The sequence below is a fragment of the Rattus rattus genome, chromosome 4 (assembly GCF_011064425.1).
Source record: "Rattus rattus isolate New Zealand chromosome 4, Rrattus_CSIRO_v1, whole genome shotgun sequence".
NCBI classification, from domain to species: Eukaryota; Metazoa; Chordata; class Mammalia; order Rodentia; family Muridae; genus Rattus; species Rattus rattus.
In genome coordinates this window covers 82723949-82744263 of record NC_046157.1, presented here as the reverse complement: position 1 = coordinate 82744263, position 20315 = coordinate 82723949, and the positions used below count along the sequence as shown (strand labels likewise).

The 20315-nt window shown below is 50.1% G+C and overlaps 1 long non-coding RNA gene across 1 annotated transcript in view; it reads left to right on the top strand.

The window, feature by feature from the left end:
* The first annotated feature begins 618 nt into the window (after positions 1-618).
* The window catches only part of LOC116899090, a 178094-nt gene continuing 158397 nt past the window's right edge, over positions 619-20315 (top strand). The window contains exons 1-2 of the long non-coding RNA XR_004387688.1: positions 619-767; positions 2053-2137. This is a non-coding gene — a long non-coding RNA (uncharacterized LOC116899090). The remainder of the gene's footprint in view (positions 768-2052; positions 2138-20315) is intronic.

Below are 20315 nucleotides of genomic sequence, written 5' to 3'. Positions count from 1 at the left end.
TGCCCCCTTGCTCGCAGCTGCTCTCCGTTTGGGTGCAGCGGTTTTCCCCCGCAGAGCAGGAGGAGGAGACAAGCCCAAGGAGGGGGAGCAACTCCAGGGCTCGGGTTTCTGCAACCAATGCCGAGCAGCCCCGGGCGGCCCCCCGGCGGCGGGCCCTCCTCCCCGGCACCACGTTCCACAGTCATGGCGCACGGCGAGGGGCGGACGCAGGGCCGCACCCGCGCCCCCTCCTCTCCTCCCTCCCTCCCGCCCGCCTCTCTCCTAGGCAACATCCCTCCCAGATCCAGCGGAGATGGAGACCTCTCCCCGCCCCCAAGGGGCAGAGGATGGAGGCGCGAGCTTCTCCAGAACCCGCAGATCCCTTCCTGGGAGCACCCCCAGGCCCTAGAAAGACCGGGGGAAGCGGTGGTGGTGGTGAGGGTTCGAGGAACAATCCTTCCCTGCAGCCCGCCTGGATCTTGGCATCTTTGCAAATCCTTAAATAAACAACAACAAAAAAAATCTCCCAGCCCGAGTCGTTAGATTTGCAACGCGCCTTTTACAATAACCGCGACTGCGACGCAGGAAGCAATCCTGCAACGGGTCCGGAGTGGGAAGGCGGCAGCTTCCCGGCCACCAAGCTGCTCTCCCACCCCTCCCACTCCAAGGGGGCCTCGAGTCTCCCACCCCTTCCTCCGATCTGAGTCTCTGCTGCACTCCGGGGACTGACAGGTCCTCGGCTCGTGGTCCCATCCTCTCGCGTTCAGAGACTCGCCAGCTTACAAAAGGTGCAAGCTCACGCGTACACAACGCGGAGCGCGGAAAAAAAAAGTCGTCCGTGCACGGGCTAAGGGAAGGCTGCGAACAATGCACCGGGCGGCCCGCGCCTGCCGGAGCGCGGCGCCCCGGGGGACAGGGGCGGCGGGCGGGGGCCGCGGCGGAGAACCCGCCGCGCTGGACACCTTACTTCCTGCTTCCCCGCCCGCCGCCAGCCCCAGCTCTGCGGAGGGATATCTCTCCCCTCCTCTGTCCCTCTCCCTCCCTTTACCCGCCTGTCTGCCCCCCTTTTCTGACCCCCCCCAACTCCACCCCGCCTTTCTCCTTTTGCAAGAAAATAATTTGACAGTCGATTTGCTGACAGGGGAGGAATTTGCATCCTGGATTAAAAAAAAAAAAAAAAAAGGCCGAGAGGAGCTTAGGAACGGTTGCTAGGGGTGGGTGATGGGTGAAAAGGGGTGGGTTGGGGTGCTGGGGAGCGGATCCGGAGGGCTCGGGGAGGGGGCCATGCAAAAAGGTAAGGCCAGGTTAGCGCTGCTCGGCCCTGAGTGGGCTGCGGCCGGGGGAGGGGCGAGAGATACATATGTATTTCTGTCTCCCCAGCACACCCCCTTCCCTCTAAGCGATGGCTGAGAGGCGGTGCATGCAGATGGGGAGTAAGTTTCCTGGAGGGGAGGAGGGTGGATGCACGCGCGCAGCCCGGCGCTGCAAATTTCCACCGGGGAGGGAGAGAGTGGCTGGATGCGGAGAGTTTGGAGTTGGAGGGCAAGGAAGGGAGCAGGGCCTGGGGGAGGGGGAGAAAGAGGGGTGCTGGTGGTGCTGTATCTGGGAGTAAGTTTCCAAGAACGAGAGAGCCTGCACGCTTGCTTGCTAGCTAGTAAGTTTCTGTCCGGGGAGGGCGCGTGAGGAGGAGGGGGGGTGTGCATGTATATAGAAGGGGGGAGGGGGGAGCAGATTTCCTGCGGGGAGGTTGAATGCATATGGAGAGGAGATTTCCTGGAGGGAGGGTTGAGGCGTAGACCGGACCGAGTAAGTTTCTTGCTGGGGTGGTGGCTGAAGGTGGTGAGTTGGTGCTTTGGAAAACCCAGAGCTTCCCACCCGGGACTCGGGGGGAGGGGGCCGTGTTGTGGGAGGGAGGGGCGAGGGGCCAGGTTCCCTGCTTGGGGAGAGGGGCTTGCATCTGGGGAGTATGTTTCCTGGCGGAGCGATATTTGTTTACAGGCTGAGGGCAGTACTGTAAATGAGTAGCTGCGAGAAGGCGGCTGACATAAATTAATATTGAAATTATTCCATCAGCTCGGCTCGCCCCCCATCTCACCCCCCAAGTGGAGATTGGTCGTCTTGTCGGATTGCCCAGGCACTTGTTGCCGAAACAGCCAAGGTAGGCGAAAAGCTTATTAAGTTTCATTAAAAAAAAAAATAGTTGGGAGGAGGGATGCTCCGTAAGAAGATGGGGGTGGAGTGAGGAGGGAAGCCTGCGGGGGACACAGAAAGACAAGTCTCCCGCGGCCTCTTTACTTTCTGTACGTTAGCAGGGCCTTTTCCCTGTTTGCCTTCTTCCCTGTTCCCTCTCCCGGCTCACAGCATCCCAGCAAAGGGGGAGGGGTGAGGTGGGCGGTGTAACTGGCAAACCCCAGCTTGAAGGGTGTCGGTGGTGGGTTTGAAATTGAAGGTTGGTATATTATAATGCCTCCATTCTTCCAGCCAAGAAACCACAGGACCCTAGGGATGTGTCTTTTGGGGTTTTTGACATGATGCATATGTGTATATATGTGAGTCTGCGGGCTCTGTGGGGGTTGGGTAGTCCCCAGAAGTAAGTGTGGCCACCCAGGTGGGAGAAGTGTGTAAGCCGGCAAACTTGCCTCTTCACTCCCCAACTTCAGTCTGGGAGTCTGGGAAGTTACTGCTGGTGGGCTGAAGAAGCCGAAATTACAAACCAAACCACCACCGTTTTACCAACGGAGGCAGACTGACAGCACCTGGCAAGGCAGCCTCTGGCTAGCGCCTGGCTGGGACTTGTGTGCCAGCCATCCTTGGGTTAAAGAAGAAAATGCTTTTGGGTTCCGGGCAGGTTAGAGTCAGCTTGCTGTCAAAGTCCCCGGACAAATGTTGCTCTGGTAAGTGGAGTGTTTGTGTTGTAGTTAGTGCTTGGTCTTTCCGTGGTCCTGGACTGTCTTGTGAAGTGTGTGGAAGTCATGCTTAAGAGATGACCAGTTCAGGCATGGCCCAAGACCTCAGCAGAGCATGCCTGGGGGAAGCAGTTTGCCTTGGCCCTTTCCTCAGGTGATTTTTTTTTTTAAAGAAAGGAGTTTTAAGTTGTCCCAGGTGGTGACAATCTTCTGCACGTGACGTACTTCTCACGCAAGGAGTTCTGTGTGGAAGTGTGCTTTGCAGCTCACTCGGCCGAGATGCAGGAGGACCCAGCACTTAGCTGGTTAAGGCAGCAGCGTTCGCCTCTCCTTGCTTGCTTTCTTGGCGCCCAGCCTACTGGGTTCTGCAGACACTTTTACTTTGATGGGTGCTGGTATGGGGAGTTGAACTTGGCCAGGATAATTTGAGCACCACAGGGTCTGGCCAGGAACTGGTCAGTAGGGTTAAGGCATAGCCAACCAACACTGGGGTTAACTAAAGTTGGCTAAGCTTTCCTGAGTTCTGTAAAGAGGTTTTGAGTCTAGCAAGGGTAACTGTGTTTAAAAAAAAAAAAAAACAAAAAAACAAAACCAGGAACACAAACCCCCTGTCTTTATGTTATTGGTGGTACATTTTCCTTCCGTCCTTCCTCCCATCTGGTTTCAGGATCCAGGGTTTGATATTTGGAGAGTTGAGATAGTTAGAAAAATTAGTGCCACCTATCACATGTTCCCAGCTAGGCATTAGCTAAACAAATTAGCAGTCATCTTTACCTGGGCGGGCCAGCAACTGAGCCTGATTGGCTGCGTGTGCGGGGGAGTAAATAAGAATTCCTCATGTGTGTTTATTCCAGGGTGGAATTATTTACATGTCTAACCTGGAAGCCAAGAACAGTGCTTCAGTCCCCCCCGCCCCCCCTTAACATTTATGAGATTTATTTTATTGTCTTGCTTTGGCCATTAATCAAGTCACAGTAGCGGAGCCCCCTCCCCCCTCCCCCAAACCCCTCCCCCGCCACCGTCATTCAACTGAGAATGTTCCCGTGGTAAGAAAGGTTTGATGGCCCAAGAATCATAATTCATTCTTTTTAAAATATTGTGACAATTGTCAGGATTTGATTTACGGGAATTGATGCCCAGAGTGACACACCCCTTTGGGCCCCGCCCTTTTGGGCATGTCCATTTTTTTTTTTCCCCCGACAACTGATTGTTTAGAAACCAGCCTGACATTGGGGGGGAGGGGAAGGGGGAGGGGAGGAGGGAGGGAAGGAAGGCGCCCTCGCCTTCTGCATTATAGGTACGGAGAAGATTAATTTTGTAGGTTCCAGAGTGAGCGTGGGTCTTTTCACAGCTTGGTAAGCAGGCGTCCACATCGCAGGGATGTGCTAATATCAGAGAGCACTTACCCAAGCTTGCTGTGAAAAGAGTCTGTCTATGAGCTGTGCAGAAAGCACTCTGTTAACCAGCTAGGGCGTCTGGTTTTTTGTTGAGTTCAGAGTTTAAATTATAAAGAGGGGAGAGGGGACAGGGCGTTGTGCTCTGTGCTTCGTATCCAAAATTGGGCGGACATGAAAACCAAGCTTATGTAGAATTTTCTCTTTCTTCTTTGATGTATAGGTTGATTGTAAGAACACAAATATTGTTTATTTTCCCCCTCAGCGGGCGGAGTGGGGTGGTGCATAGAAGAATTTGCTGTGGGGCTGATGGGGTAAGAAGTGCTAAAATGTTTATGTTGGGTAGTTGGTTCAAGTTTGTGGGCATTTGTACCGTGACAGAACTTCTAAGGTGGCTGGATCCTCAAGGCAGGCCAAGGCGAATATGAAAATGGATAGGGTACCAATTTTTTGCTTCTGCCTATGGGGGGGTTATTATTATTATTTTTTAAAAGGATGGGCCTTTGGATTCCAGCTTTATTCTAGTGTCATGTGGAGTGAGGGCCCAGAGCTCTTGACACTGTCTTCCTGGGCCAACGGCCAAATTGCTTCATGGACTCGGGCGAGTTGATTAACTTCTGTTTTTTTCTTCTCATGGAGAGATGGATTTGTACGTTGGCATTCCACAAAGGCTCTTGAGTGGCCTGGCAACTGTGCCAACGTGTAAAAGCCGTTACTTAGGAGAGCCCGGGGCCGGTGTAGAACCGTTCATTCACTTCATGTCTTACGGATTTTTAAAAACATTTTTTTTTTTTTTGTAATTGTGCCTATGTGCATGAACTGCACGCGGGATGTGCACGTGTGAGTGCACGTGCCTGCAGAGGCCAGAGGCCTGGGGTCCCCTGGAGCTGCAGTTACAGGCAGTGGGGACCCTCCTCACAGGTGCTGGGAATGGAACTCCAGTTGTCCGGAAGGAGCAGTAAGTGCCCTTCACTGCTGGGCCACCTCTCCAACCCTGTTGTAGATGTGTTAAAAATTAAAAAAAAAACAACAACCCCAATTCCACGTGCTACTGGAGTAAGAACTGGTACTTTCAGGCACCCAAAATAATTTCAGTTCATCTTCGAAGTTTCCTCTCCAGCCAGCTGGCTGGATGAGCTAACGCTTAGTCAAGCTTGAGGTTAATTAAGCCACTGTTCCCAGGCAACAGGTAGCTTTGGGGAGGAGAAGGGGACCCCAAAAGCTCAGTGCCTGTTTACCTGTGAAGTTACGTGTGGGCTGTTGCGATTTGTCCGGGTAGTGACAGGGTCTTTACTGACGGTGTATGGTGACTTCCAGGACCTGTCCTGCCACCCTGGCCTTTTCGGGAGAAAGCTCTAGGTTATTTTATTGACTTTGGATATTGACCCAGAAAAATAAGGATCCAGGCAGGTGCTCTAGTCCTCGGGCTGCGGCGTGAGAGGTCGCCCTAGAGCAACACAACCCCTGCTCATTTCTGAACTCACCAGAACTGTGCGGCTGAACAGGGAAGAGGGCCGAAGTCCTCTGAGATCTTGTGGGAAGGTTACAATCTTCAAGGATCTTGTGGGTTAACCGTATTTTTAGATTTTTCATATTGGAGGGTAACTGGTGAGGTTGAAATGTAGTTGAGATTTTTGTCTAAGCCCACCCCACCCCCACCCCCACCCCCACCCCCACCCCAGCTCCCTCCCGGAAAAGGACTTAAACCAGCCGGATTGCAGTTCCTGGCATGCTTATCAGGGTGCTACGGGCGAGCGTGCGTGAGGGTGTATGTAGATGCCTGCCTGCCTGTGTGCGTGTGCGCATAAGCAAGCCAGAGGTCAGTGTTACCCATGTCTCTTCCTCAGGTGCCTTATTCATTCCCTTCACTGTATTTATTTGTGGATCTGTGTGCCACCGCACACGTGTGGAGGTCAGAGGATGGCTTGGGGAGTTGATTCTCTGCCTCCACTCTGTGGGTTCCGGAGGTTGGCAGTCCCTGTGGCACCTGCCCTTACGACATGCCCTCACCTGTTCGGGCCTCGCTCTGGCCCTCTTCACTGTAAGTTTTGAAACAGAATTTCTCACCGTATCTGGGGCTCATTGATTCCATGGCTGGCCAGGGAACTCCAGGAACCCATCCTCCTGCCTCTGCCTCCCTGTGCTGGGATTACAGCTGCCCGCCATGTTACATTGCTCTGGAGATCCGAACTCGGGTCCTTCTCCTATGCAGCCATCACTTTACCCACTGAGCAATCCCCCAGGGCTGCGTTTCTAGTAACTGTTAAAGGCTTTCTATGTGAGTTGTTCCATGATTCTTTTAGAAAATCTCTTCTGAGTTAAAGGACAGACGCAGCCACCAACTCCCCCCCCTGTGATGTTTTCTAAGAATTTCAAATTGTCAGAGTAGCCACTTGGAGGAATTTGGGCCGAGGACACGAATATTTGGGGTGTTTGTTTGTTTCCTCCTAGATGACAGTAAGTTAGGAATGGTGTGGGACACGCTGAGCTACTGGTCTACTGACGTTGAAAATAGTTTTAGAGGAAGAAGAGAAGGGAAAATAAAACTTTGGGTCTGAATGGCTATGAAAATTTTGGGATCATATAATGTGGTATTATTATTATTATTATTATTATTATTATTGTTGTTGTTGTTGTTGTTTCTGACATGAGAAGCCCTGTTTTTCATTTACACATTTAAGAGATACTTTTTTTTAAAAAAAGAATTACTTATTTTTTTATGTGCATAAGCCTTTTGTCCTCTTGTCTGTGCATGCTCAATGCCCTCAGTGGCCACAAGAGGGCATTGGATCCCCCAGAACTGGAGTTGTCGGGGGGGTCGTGAGTCACCATGTGGGCGCTGGAATTGAACCTGGGTCCTCTGCAAGAGCGACCAGCTCTTAACAGCTGAGCCATCATTCCAGCCCCAGTTAGCATAGTCTTTGTTGAGCACGTGCTTTTGCCAATCACATCAAGGGACTAGGAACACTGGTGATTGGTTATAAAACATGCTTCTCTCTCTCTGGCCACCAGGGATGGACATAGGCAGGCGGGGATGCTGCAAACTGTGATATATGCTCTTGTGAAGTAGTGACCAAGCAGAAGACTTAATGCAGCCTCCTTGAGGAGTAGGGTGGGAGAAGACAGGGTGGCCATGCAGAGGAGAGCCTGTGTGGACAGCTTTAGATCTGTAGGAAACCAGGGGAGACCACAGATAAGGGGAAGAAGAAAGGGCGGCAGCCTGGGACGGCCATTCAGAACCCAGTGGGCTTTGGAAAGGGTTGGAAAGGCACACCTCCAGCCCCTTCCTTTCCTTTTTCTTCCTTTCCTTTCTTTCCTTCCTTTCTTCCTTCCTTCCTTTCTTTCTCTCTCTCTCTTTCTTTCTTCCTTTCTTCCTTTCTTTCTGCCAATTGTTAAAAAGATTCTTATTTTAAGTGTGTATCTGTGTCTGTCTGTGTAGACTAAGACTGGTCTAAACTCACTGCCAATCCAAGGCTGTCCTTAAACTAGTTTCAGTCTTCTTGCTTTAGCCTCCAAGGATTAGCTGGGATTACAAGGCCTCTAGCCTTGGGCCCTGCTTAAATATTTGGATTTTTAAGATATTACATCTAAATTGTGTGTGTGTGTGTGTGTGTGTATGTGTGTGTGTGTGTTCATGTGCGTGTGCACACTTGTGCCCACCTTCCACAATGTGGGTCCTGGGAATTGAACTCAGGTTGTTGGACTTGGCTGCAACTGTCTTTTTGCACTGAGCCATCTTGGCCACCCAGTGCTTTGTATTTCTTTTGCAGTGTATCGAGTGGGACGTGGTGCGGCCTAACACAGTGCGAGGAGCTTGACATTGGAAGGGAAATGGAGACCGGTTGTTGTAGAAGTGTGTGTATGGTGGGGGTGGCCACAGTAAAGAAGCAGTTGAGATGGTGAAAGAAGGAGATGACCGGGGGGTCTGGGGAGGGGCAGGTGTGTGTGGAATGGAGGTTGGAGACCGAGCAGGCCGAGTTTGGCCTTGATAGGGTAGACAGGATGTGGGGTCACTCTAAAGTTTCCGGTTGGTGCACTTGGAGCGATGATGTCCTGTTTGCTGAAGTCGGGGAAGACTGGGAATTGAGGCGTACAGTCAAGATATTTCCAGTTGAGCATTAGTAAGTTGGAGGTGGCTGGTACACTTAAAGTGGATATGTTAAGTCCATAGTCTGATAGCCAGTGTCACAGGAGGTGGGCAGCCAGGTGAGAAACGAAAGAGCCTAAAGCCCTTTTTAAAAATTATTATTATTATTATTATTATTATTATTATTATTATTATTATTATTATTATTATTATTATTTATCAGGTGGCTAAATCCAGGAGACCGGTCAAAATGTCAGGCGAGGATGAATGGGTTATATGGAGTGTGTGATTGTGTGTGTGTGTGTGTGTGTGTGTGTGTGCACGTGTGTGTATGTGATGCTCATGAAGGGTCAGTGTGATGGTTGAGAGGGACCACATCGTGGAATGAGAAACCTGATGAGAATTGGCATCTGCAAATTGTTCTTTGACATCTACACGCACTCGATGGCAGGAGTTCATCTCCCCTCTTCCCTGACCCTCCCCCACTACACGCATGCACACGCACATGCACACGCACATACACATATACACATACACACAGGCATACACACACACCGTCAGATAGACTTGGTCAGTGGAGAGGGCTGATTGATTTCGAGAAATGGGCTGGATCAGCTGAGAGAAGCTGTCCAGCAGGTCTGAGGGGGAGGATCTGGGTTTTGCAGCGTGGAGCGATGTCTCCTCCGTCCTGTACTGAGGGTACAGCTAGAGTGAAGGTGTGGGTGGCCAGACAGGAGCTCTTAGACTCTATGATGCACTGTCCCCTTCCCTGTACCCCAGGCTGAGGCTGCACTGTCCTTGGGGAGGGTCCAGGCTCAGAGTACTGACCAGATACTCCAAGGGTTAAAACTGCATCAGAAATTACACTGCATTTTTTTTCCTGATCATTTGACCGCATTACTGAGCAGCACAGAGAAAGAGCAGATTACTTTTGCTTAAGGAAAACAGTCTTCAGTTCTTTGGGGCCTTCCATTAGCATTCTTTGCCAGCTAGGACTAGGAAAAGACCTTAGCCCTGTTCGAGAGGTGAGGCGTGGTGCTATATGTTTTGAGCAGGAATCTTAACAAACAAACAAACAAACAAACAAACAAACACTAACACATTGCACATTTGGTCAAGTGCTTGTGGGGCATGCATGAAGCCCTGGTTCAGTCCCCACCACTCTATCAGCCAGGTGCTGTGGTACACACACCTCAAACCCTAGCCAGGGCTGTAGAGAGAGGCAGGAGGACCCAGAGTTCACGGAGATTTTCTTCTGCGTAAGGAGTTCGAGGCCAGTCTGGGATGCACAAAACCCTGCGTGAATAGGCGCCTCTCGTCGCTTCTGCCTTTCACCAAAGTATCTCATTATCATATGCTGTGACCTCTACAAGGCCTTGACTGTGGGGTTTATGTGGCAGGTGGGTGGGTGAGGAGGGAGTTCAAAGATCCAGTTGTGCTCCCAGCTGTTTCTCATCTCTAACAGGAGGATGACACCATCTGTCTCCTCCCCTCCTACAGTTGCGTCTGGAAAGTATAGATTCCGAGAGGCTTCGCGTGCAGACGTGCAGGCAGGCGGCGTGATGGCCTATTCTGCAGCCCATCTTCAGTTTCCGATGTGAAACCTGAGCCTCTTTCCCTAGTTCCCAGAGCCTCTCCTAAAACCGCTTCACCCACTCTCGCTCCCTCCCCGTAGCTGCTTTCTGTTTGGGGTTTTGTTCCATCGTTTTCAAGACTGCTCTCATGGCCCCAAGTCGGGCACCAGAAATGTTGGCTGACAAATGCCAATCGAACTCTGACTCTGAAGGCAGTCGGTGAGACTGGCTCCCTAAAGGGACAAGAAAGGTTGGTTTGTTCCTCAAAGAACCCCGTGAGTCAGGTGCAGGGGAACCTGGAACTCAGGAAGGCTGGTTGTGGCTCTAGATGCGTATATACCTGTGTTTCCATTTATTTATTTAGCGTGTACGTACATGAGTGTGTGTGAGTCACACACATCTGTGCAGGTCAGAAGACAAATTGTAGGACTTTGTTGGTTCTCCTCTCCCACCGTGTGGGTCCCAGAGAGGAGAGGACTCTCTGGGCCTGGTGGCAGGCTCCTTGACCTGCTGAGCCATCTCTCTGGCCCTCCGTGTCAGAGCTGTCTGTCTTCGGTAATGTTAGAGGCGCAAAACGGAATCTAGCATAAAACAGGCCTTCACTGGACACTGGAGAGTCATTTCCAGTCTTAAAAAAATCCACCCTGCACACATGGAGTTCTGTTGTCTGCCGTAGAGGGTGAGGCTTGAATTATTTATTTTAAAATGGTTTTCAGGACGAAAAACTTGAACCACACCCAACATAGGAGCTAGGACTACGCTGGCCTCACTGCCATGGATTGCCGGAGAGATTTTGTTGCACCGTGGATGGAGCGTCTTCCTGTATTTATGTGGGGAATGCATATTGTTTGAAACAGCAGGGTGTGGTTTGGCGTTACTGGAGAGGGAGATACCTCACGAGGACGTGCATGATACCTCACGAGGACATGCACGATAACTCACGAGGACGGGCACGACACACTGACTGACGTGAAGTTCCTAGGTTTTTGAGGTTCCCAATGGTCTCTGGCTTGTCTTACTGATAGCTCCCAACAGCAGTGGAAATGCTTAGATGACCCATAGCCAAAGACAGCCGCACGTATTGACTGAAACCTCTGACTCCAGAATACAGGGAAGGGGGAGGAAAGGGATTGAGAGCCACACGTGTAGCTGGCAAACAATGCTCACTTTGATGCCACACCATGAAGGGCCTGTGCTCTAGAACGCAGCACAAACGTAGTCACAGCGTCAAGGGGGCTGAGAGGGTGTTAGGGCTTACCACTCCAGTGACCCTGGTCCTCCAAAGACCACGTGTGAACAGCACATGTTTATCTACTCGTCTTCTCATGGGTATGGCTGTTTGCCCGTGTGTATGTCTGTGGACCACATGCAATCAGTGCCCCACTGGAGGGCAGAAGAAGGTGCTGGATCCCCTGGAACGGGACTTACAGATGATTGTGAGCTGCCATGTGGGTGCTGGGAATTGATCTCAGGTCCTTAGCAAGAGCGGGCATTGTGTTTAACCACTGAGCCACCTTTCCAGCTCTGCCCCACCCCTGACGGAATGTAACATTTTTGAAACTCACATCGGCTTTGGGTTCTGTTATTCTGGGCGCACACAGCTTTCTGGTTTCTTGCAGTCAAGGCCAAAATTTGACTTTGACAGTGCGGCAGCTAGCTCCCTGGGCTGGACCCCTTGGAAAGGTTCTCCCGCCTCATGTCTTTGGATAGGCCTGAGACATCACAGGGCCCTGGACAGTTTGCTACCTGAGAAACACTAATTTCCCTTGTGCAGATAGCTTAGTCATATCTATCATACCCCTACCCTTCAGGGGAAGGCCCTGCTCGGATGGATGCTGGGCGTGTCACCATAACACCGGCAAGGCCTTTTTTTTTTTTTTTTTTGAAGAAAAAGAAGAAGGTTAAGAGTTGATATCCAAGGAAATTTGAGTGTTAATTGAGTGTCCCCCAAGGTCCACAACCATAGGAGAAATAGAGGCTGGCTCACAGAACTCTCAGCTGGTTTTCTGTGCCGTCTTGGCTGGGTAAGTTTATGACTGTCGGAGGTTGAACCACGAGGACCCCAAGATTTCCCTTCTTTTGAATAGTTTTAGCTCATTGTGAGCCACTCTAGATCTGATGATATCTCTCATAAATTCCCATTCCGTAGGTATCTGGATGTCTGTGCGTGCCTTGCCTGATCTTGGGACAGGACTCTCAAGGAGTGCAGGCCACGGTCCTGGGACCCCGGCAGCACTTGGCTTGCAGAACCACCCTGCTCAAGTTTGCCCCTTCTAGACTGAGTTTGGGGAGGGCAGAACTGGGTCACCTCTGCGCTCTGCACCCCAGCTTCTTGCACACAGCCTGCCGCTGGTTGGTACTGTCTACGTGCTTATATAAGAATCAGATTTTTTTTTTTTTTTTTCCGTTTTTCAAAAAAAAAAATTTTTTTTTTTTTTTTTTTTAAATCTCTGGTTTTCTTCCCATTGGTTCTTGATGTGGGGAGAAGCCCAGGCCCCGTGTTTTCAGCCTGTGAGGGAGACCAGAGCAGGGTAATAGTTCCTTTCCTTGCCTGTCTGTGGCCTTGCAGCATGGCTTAACTAGAGCCCTTGAATGCAAACACCGTCCCATCCCCCATCCCTTTTGATAAGTGACATTTTGTTAAATCAGTTATTCAAGGCCTTATCTATATTTCTGTCTGTGCTGGCTTAGTCAAAATAGGAAAGAGGGAATATTAGATTTCTTCACCCGCCCCCTCCTCCTTCCCCTTTGAGCAACTCTGCCGAAGCTTTCTGATAGGGGAGGGGCGCCATGTCCTTGAAGCAGCAAACGCTTCCTGCAGAAAATGTGGAGGGCTTGGGCTTGCAGCAGTGGTGCTTTTTAGCAGCTGTGATTTTTCCATTTTTCTCCCCCCCCCCTTTCCTCTCTGTTTTGATTAGTGGAACTCATTGTGCTGTGGGGTAGGGGTTGTGGAGAGGGAGGAGGGGTGCCCGGGGAGCAACATTTCCGGGGAGAGCTCAGAGTTCGGGAGGGGCGAGGGAGGGAAAGGATTTATTGAAAATATATGTCTACTTCGGCTATGATAAAGCAGCAGGCATGTAAAAATGCAACAGGGAAATCATTATTGCGGTAATGCAGGCAGGCTTCGCTTTCTCATTAGCAGCGCTCAGCCCACGTGGAGGAGGGGGCGGCCGAGCTGCCTTGAGAGTCGGGGTATTCAATTATAGCAGAAACTCAGGGGAATTCTCTCCACCTCCCCTGCGCCCCCCACCCCCGGCTGCCTTCGCTCTTTTCTTTCCCCTCCCGATCGCTTCATAACCTTTTGGAAGCTGCTGGTCCGGGTTCCATTGCTTCCTCTCGCCCCTGCCACCCCGAATGCAGTGGGGACCGAATGCAGCGGGGACCGCGTCATTTTGAAGTTAGAAGGAATTAAAATAAATTCTCTTGGGAACAAGTGGAGCATTTGGGTGACACTTTGTGAGTAAGAGGCTGGATTTTTATCTTTTGCATTCCAGAGAACAGGAGGGTGGCCTGTATGGGGGTTTGGGAATTTGCATACTCCCCGCCTCTTTAATACTGGCACCCTTATGAAGCACGGAGCCGGGCCTTGTGCAGCTTAGTCCTTTCATACTTAACCATTCACTGTAAGGGCTGATGCAACGTTCCGTTTCTTCCCCTTGGGGAAACTGAGGCACAGCCTATACTGCAATAGCTTGCCTGGGATCATGCACATGGTAAGCGATGGAGTTGGCGCCCAAGCCCGGGACCGGCCCCGGAGACTGGATTCTAGGAGTCACTTGTTCTGAGCTGACCCATAGATTCTGAGATATACCCGCAGATACCCTGGATGCTGATGGAGAGCTATAGGTAGAGTGATGAGGACGCTTGCTCACCAAGGTCTCTCCTTCTAGAGATCCAAGAGAGGTCTCAGGTCCTGTTAGAGAGAGGTCAATCGATACCCTCTCCACTACTTGTTCATCAAATGTTTATGGGTCATTGCCGTGTACCAGGGTCGCACCAATGACTGGAACCATCTGGATGAAACAGAGGAGCTCAGGGTCTAGTGGTGGGAATAGAAACATGATTCTAGTGGCTCCTGCCTGGAAAAGGAGGAGTTGGGAAACCGTCTAGAGCAGTCGTGGAGGCGTTACTGAAAGGGCTTGTTCCATAGAGATGGAGAAGGCCAGGGCATGTCACATCATGACTGTGGCCGTCCATACAGACCAGGCCTTGAGGAAGGAATCCCTTGTGCAACTTCAAGACTTACCTGTTCATCTCAGTCCTGTTGGACCACTCTATCTAGCAGAAGCACCCCACACCAAGTGACTCAGATGACAAATACTTCTTAGTTCAAGGGTAGAGAGGCCAAGGTCAGTGAGTGGCCAGATCCAGTATCTAGTAGCAGCCTGTTTCATGATCAGAGATGGCTGTCTTCTCTTTGGGTCCAAGCATGGTAGGATGGAGGATAGGCGGACGTTCTGAAGGTGTGTGTGTGTGTGTGTGTGTGTGTGTGTGTGTGTGTAAAAACAAGAATCGTGTATATGAGATCTTCTTCTAATGACCACCGTCCCCTGCCCTTCGTAGGCCCCACCTTCTGATGCCATCACATTGAGGGTTAAAATGTCCGACACCATTCGTCTTGTCTTCATTTTCCATTGTCTGCCTATTTCAATGCCCTATGCTATCTAATACAACACCCACTAGCCTTTCACGACTATGTAAATTCATTAAGAGGGAATAAAGTTAAGAGCCCCATCCTCCAGGTCCATCAGCCACAGGTCAGGTGCCATGGAGCAGGTGGCTGTCCAGACAGCCGGGGACAGAGCGTGTTCACATTGGCAAGAATGTCTGGCAGCCGGGGGTGGTGCTGGGACTTAGCCTTGTCTGCCTGGGGGAGGGGGTGGCCTCTCCCTTCCCTACAGGCCTGTTTCAAGTATTCCGGACGCCTTCTCTGGAGGCCGTGTGGGTTTCTTCTATCCAGCTGGTGATCCCTTGGTGGGTCTTTCTCTGCTCTAGGACACCTACGGAAAGACACAGGCCGTGGCTTCTCACAGTGTCCCGGCACTCAACTTGAGTCTCAATGGCAAGAGGCAAGGGGGCTGGAGAGATAGCCAAGAGGTTAAGGGCCTGTTCTGCTTTCACAGAGGGCCTGGGTTTGGTTCCCGGCACCACATTGGATGGCTCACCAACCACCTGTAACTCCAGCTTCAGGGGATGCAGAACCCCCTACCGGCCTTTTTGGTGCACCTGAGGTCAGGTGTACATAAATATAACTAAAATACCCCCCTTTTTAAAGGTGGGGGGACTTAGGGCTGTGTCAGGACATTGGTCTTAGCCCTGTCGACAACATGGGAGTTACTGAAAGGTTTGGCATTAGGAGGGTCTGTGGGGAAATGGAGCCGTCATGTGCCGTGTTTAGGAAATCCCTTCTGGGGAGGTGAGGCGAGTAGGTCAGAAGGACTGAGCAACCGGGCTTTCGGTGATCAGTGTAAAAAGAAGACAGGTTTCCTGTCATTCACATTTTGTGTAGTTTTTGGTGCTGGGGTTTGAACCCTGGGCCTTCTACATCAAATTGAGTGCTGTATCCCCAGCCTTGAAGACATTTTGTAGGTTGAAGTTTATGGTTGTCTGTGCTGGTGACTGGGATATTTGACTGCGCCTCTGGTGAGGTAGCTGGAGAGGAGTGGAACAGAGCCACTTGTCAAAGCATTTTTTTTAAGTCTCCCGAGTAATTATTGTCTCGGAGGCTTACTGCCTCAGTCTGGTAACCTAGACGTAGTCTGGAAGCTTCTAGTACAATCTCATCTGGGCCTAGAATGTTTTCAACCTTTGAGACTTAGCTGGTAATAAGCTCAGCCTTTCTAGTTCTTTCTGAACTCTGCTGGTTGAGCTGTTCTGCCTCGAACTCCTCTCCACGCTGCCTGATTCAATCTGGCTTCTCTCAGCGTCTCCTGAACTGCTCTGCTTGGCCTCCGACTAACTCTGGAAATCTGTTCTAACCTTCCGGCTCCTTCTCATTCTCTGGCTTCTTCTGTCTTCACCGGTGTCTAGCTTGTTCTCTCTCTCTCTGCAGTCTGCCTACAACTGTCCTAGAGAAACTGCCTCCAACTTTCTCCCCTTCTCTCTGCACTGCTCTCTTAAGTAGCTTCCCTTCCCTCTTCTCTCCAGAGTCGGGCATATCCGGTTCTGTCAAATCTTTCTCTGATTCGCCACTTTGCCTGCCACTCAGTTAGACATCACTTTCAAACACGGGTACATCCTTCTAAAAGACAACTTTACCTTCATTATCTGGGATTAAAAATGTGTACTAAGGGCGTGTCTGTATTCTATCGAGACGGATTAGAGGTGTGGGCTCAGCCACACCACAACTAGAAACAGGGCTTTTCAGTAAATAACACAATCCTAGGGTTCACAGTGTGATCAAATATCGTGCAATAGCCACTCACTTCATGGTTGGATGCAAGGAGAGCCCCACTTCCCCCCAACTTCCTGCACGCTTCCCATGACTCACCAGGCCCCACCTCTTAAGACACCTTTCAGTAAGCGCTGCTCTGGGGGAACCAACCTTTATCACATGAGGCTTTGGTGGTGCGGAAATGACAGCCCCCTCTGGAAGGCCAGCAGGGGCTGAGGAGGGGCAAGAGCTCAGGGCTTTGTCCACAGTAGATGAGAAGCCAGTGCCTCTTCTCTCCATGGCAGAAGCTTAAGAGAGGTGCTGCTGAGGGGGTTTCCCTTTCCTTCTCTTCCCCTTACTCCCATTCCTGTTTCTCTCTGAGGCCCAGTCTCTTTCCCTCGCTCCGTGGGCGGGAGGCCTCTGTCCCCTGCGGTTCCTTCTGTGCACAGCTCATTCCTGCTTCCCTTCTGGGTGTGCCTCTGAGCTCCAACATTACAGACTGAAACCCCATGGTGGGGTGTGAGCGGCAGCTGAGGGGGCAGTGTCGGGCCTCCAGCCGTCCCCCTCTTCAACTCTTTACAGGCTCCTTCCAGAGGACCCTCTAGGGGACCTGAACTTAGAAGCTTGTACAGTGTGTTAAAAGGGAGTCTGAGTAGTAGGAGATCCCATGCAGGGGACTCTTGGAAGCGGTTAAGAGGAACCAGGGTGCCAGACGCAGAGGCCGAATTGGCGAAAGAGGATCCTTTCCTTCTTTAGAAGACAAGGCAGCATGCTTGGCTGCTTCAACCTTACTTGAGTGTTTGGGGACAGGAGTCACTTGAAAATGTCAGAGCCACTTGTAAATTCATCATTCTCATTTGACCTCTGAGCATTTCCGAAAGTGTGGCAGTGTTCCTCTACCCATTGCACAGATGGGGAAATGGGGGCACAGAGGAGTTAAGAAGATTGCTTCAGGTCTCATGACTGGTGAATAGTAGGGCAGAGATTCAAATCCAGAAACCCAGACTTGACTGTGTAAAAGCAGGTACTTTCCCCACTTTTCCACATTGCCTCCTATTAGCCTGTAAGTCAGTGAGGCCTCAGTTTTGTTAATATAAATACTGGCATGTGATGGACCACAGATGGATAGGGTACCACGCTGGCCCTCAGTACTGTCCTTGACCAGTTTGGCATCCCCGAGCCTCAGATTTCCTGAATGAACCATTTGTTATTTCTTTGGAGACAGGGTCTCCTGTAGCCCAGGCTAGCCTAGAAGATGCAATGTGGGCAAAGGTGACCTTGAGCTTCTGGTTCCTCTTCTTCCTCCCCAGTGTTAGGATAACAGGGGTGCACTTGTATCACACCCTGATTCTGTGGAGCTGGGGGATTCAAACCCAGGGTCTTGTGCATGTCAGGCAAGCACTCTCCTCACTGAGCCACATCCCCAGCCTCGGAAAGGTTTATTTCGAGAATAAGATGAGAGAAAAGATACAAATTCTAAATTCACAAGGCTCCGTGTTGCCGCTCAGGGCTGTGGGCACGGCGTGGGGATGCTAAGACTGTGCTAATTTCCAGAAAATGTTTGGATCTGACCACATTCGTGGACCTGCCCTGATTAGTGGTATGACATGGGTCTACGTTTCTAGACCCATCTTGCTTTTCTTTTGCCCAGAACGTTGTAATTAAGATTTATTATATAATGACTTCTCACTGCTTTTCACTTTTTTTTTTTTTTATTATTATTAACTTGAGTATTTCTTATATACATTTCGAGTGTTATTCCCTTTCCCGGTTTCCGGGCAAACATCCCCCTCCCCCTTCCCCTTCCTTATGGGTGTTCCCCTTCCAACCCCCCCCCATTGCTGCCCTCTCCCCAACAGTCTAGTTCACTGGGGGTTCAGTCTTAGCAGGACCCAGGGCTTCCCCTTCCACTGGTGCTCTTACTAGGATATTCATTGCTACCTATGAGGTCAGAGTCCAGGGTCAGTCCATGTATAGTCTTTAGGTAGTGGCTTAGTCCCTGGAAGCTCTGGTTGGTTGGCATTGCTGTACATATGGGGTCTCGAGCTCCTTCAAGCTCTTCCAGTTCTTTCTCTGATTCCTTCAACGGGGGTCCTGTTCTCAGTTCAACTTTTTTTTTTTAAAAAAAAGACTTGTTTCTTTTATTTCTGTTTCATAGTTATGAGTGCCTTTTCCTGCATGAGTGTGTCTCTTACTTGCCCACAGAGGTCAGAAAGGGGTGCCTGGATCCCCTGGAACTAGAGTTACAAACAGTCGTGAGCCCTCTGACATGGGTACCAAAGCTGGGCTTGGAGTCCAGCACTCCAATCTGATGCTCCCACCGTCTCTCCAGCTCTTTTGGTTGGGTGTTGTGAGAGAGGACCTTGCTGTGTGGTCCAGGCTGCCTTGAATTCTCCATGGTCCACCTGAGCGCTCTTTTTTTTTTTTTTTTTTGGTTCTTTTTTTCAGAGCTGGGGACCGAACCTAGGGCCTTGTGCTTCCTAGGCAAGCACTCTACCACTGAGCTAAATCCCCAACCCCCACCTGAGCACTCTTAAATCACTGTTGTGCCTGGCACGAGCTGTTAACTACGTTTCTTAGTATTTATTTCATTTGTGTGTGCATGTGAGGATGTAACTTTACTCTTTGCTTATACCACGTGGGTCCCGGGATTCGAACCCCGGCAGGTGTCCAGTCTGGGCTGTAAGTGTGCTGCCCGTTAAGGCAATCTCTTAAAAATTTAAAAAACGTCTTTGACCATTTCATTCACGTATATGATATATTTCTGCCATTTTACCCTGTTACCTTCTCTCTCCTCCTGTAATCTTTCTCTTCCTCATCCCCTTTTCTTTCCAGCAAGTCTCTTCCCCACCCTCACAGTTTTCTTGTTTTGTTTTTGTCTCTTGTTTTTAGAGGCCAGAGGAGACGATTCAAAGCCTCAGTAAAGTTTTTTTTTGTTTGTTTGTTTTGTTTTTGTGGCTGAATTTATATAATGATGAGTAAAAGTTACTTCCTGGACCAGTTTTGATGGTCTCTAAATCCCATACGGCGATTTCGAGGAGTCTGACAGAGAGGCTGTAACGTCTGTGGGCTTCCAGGCAGATCACGCAGCCTGATGGTCAGAAGGTCTGACGGCTGACATTTTAAACCTGGGGCTGGGGCTGCAGCTCAGTTAGTAGAGGGCTTAGAGCAAGCAGGACGCCGTGCGTTCCAGCCCAGCACCACAAGGTCTAGAGGCCTTTATTCCCAGCACTTGGAAGTTCAAGGTCACCCTGAGCTCCACATCCAGCTTCAGGCTAGGCTGGGACACACAAAACTCTGTACACACAAACCCCTGTGTGTGTGTGTGTGTATGTGTGTGTGTGTGTGTGTGTGTGTGTGCATACATATGTGTATATGTACACACATATAAATATATATACACATATACATGTTTATATGTATATATAATATGGTATATTACACGTGGTATAATATGGTATATATGGTACACACACATATACATATACACACATATATACATGTATGTATGTATATGTATATGTAATATGTTATATACATATGCATAGATACATATGTGTACATATATGTGTGTATATATACACACATGTAGTAACATATATTAGTATAGTGTATATATACACATATATAAATATAAACATATATGTGTATGTAACACATATGTACATATATACACACACAGGCACACACACACACACACACACACACACACACACACACACACATAAAATCTGGAGGGCCAAGTATGGTTGTTTTGTGTGCTTTGACAATGTCTGCCCTCAGGCATGGAGAGTAAACACTACCACTTGAATCCAGACTCCTTCAGTCACTGGAAATAATGCTGACCTTTAGGGCCTGTGAGATGAACAGGTGATACTTGGTCAACACAGGGATTTATGTGTGCATGGCTGCCTGACCCCTCAGGTCAGCAGATCAGTCAGTGAGCACTAGACCTGGGCTACTGTGAATGTGGGTCACCATCTTGCTCAGGAAACCTTTGAA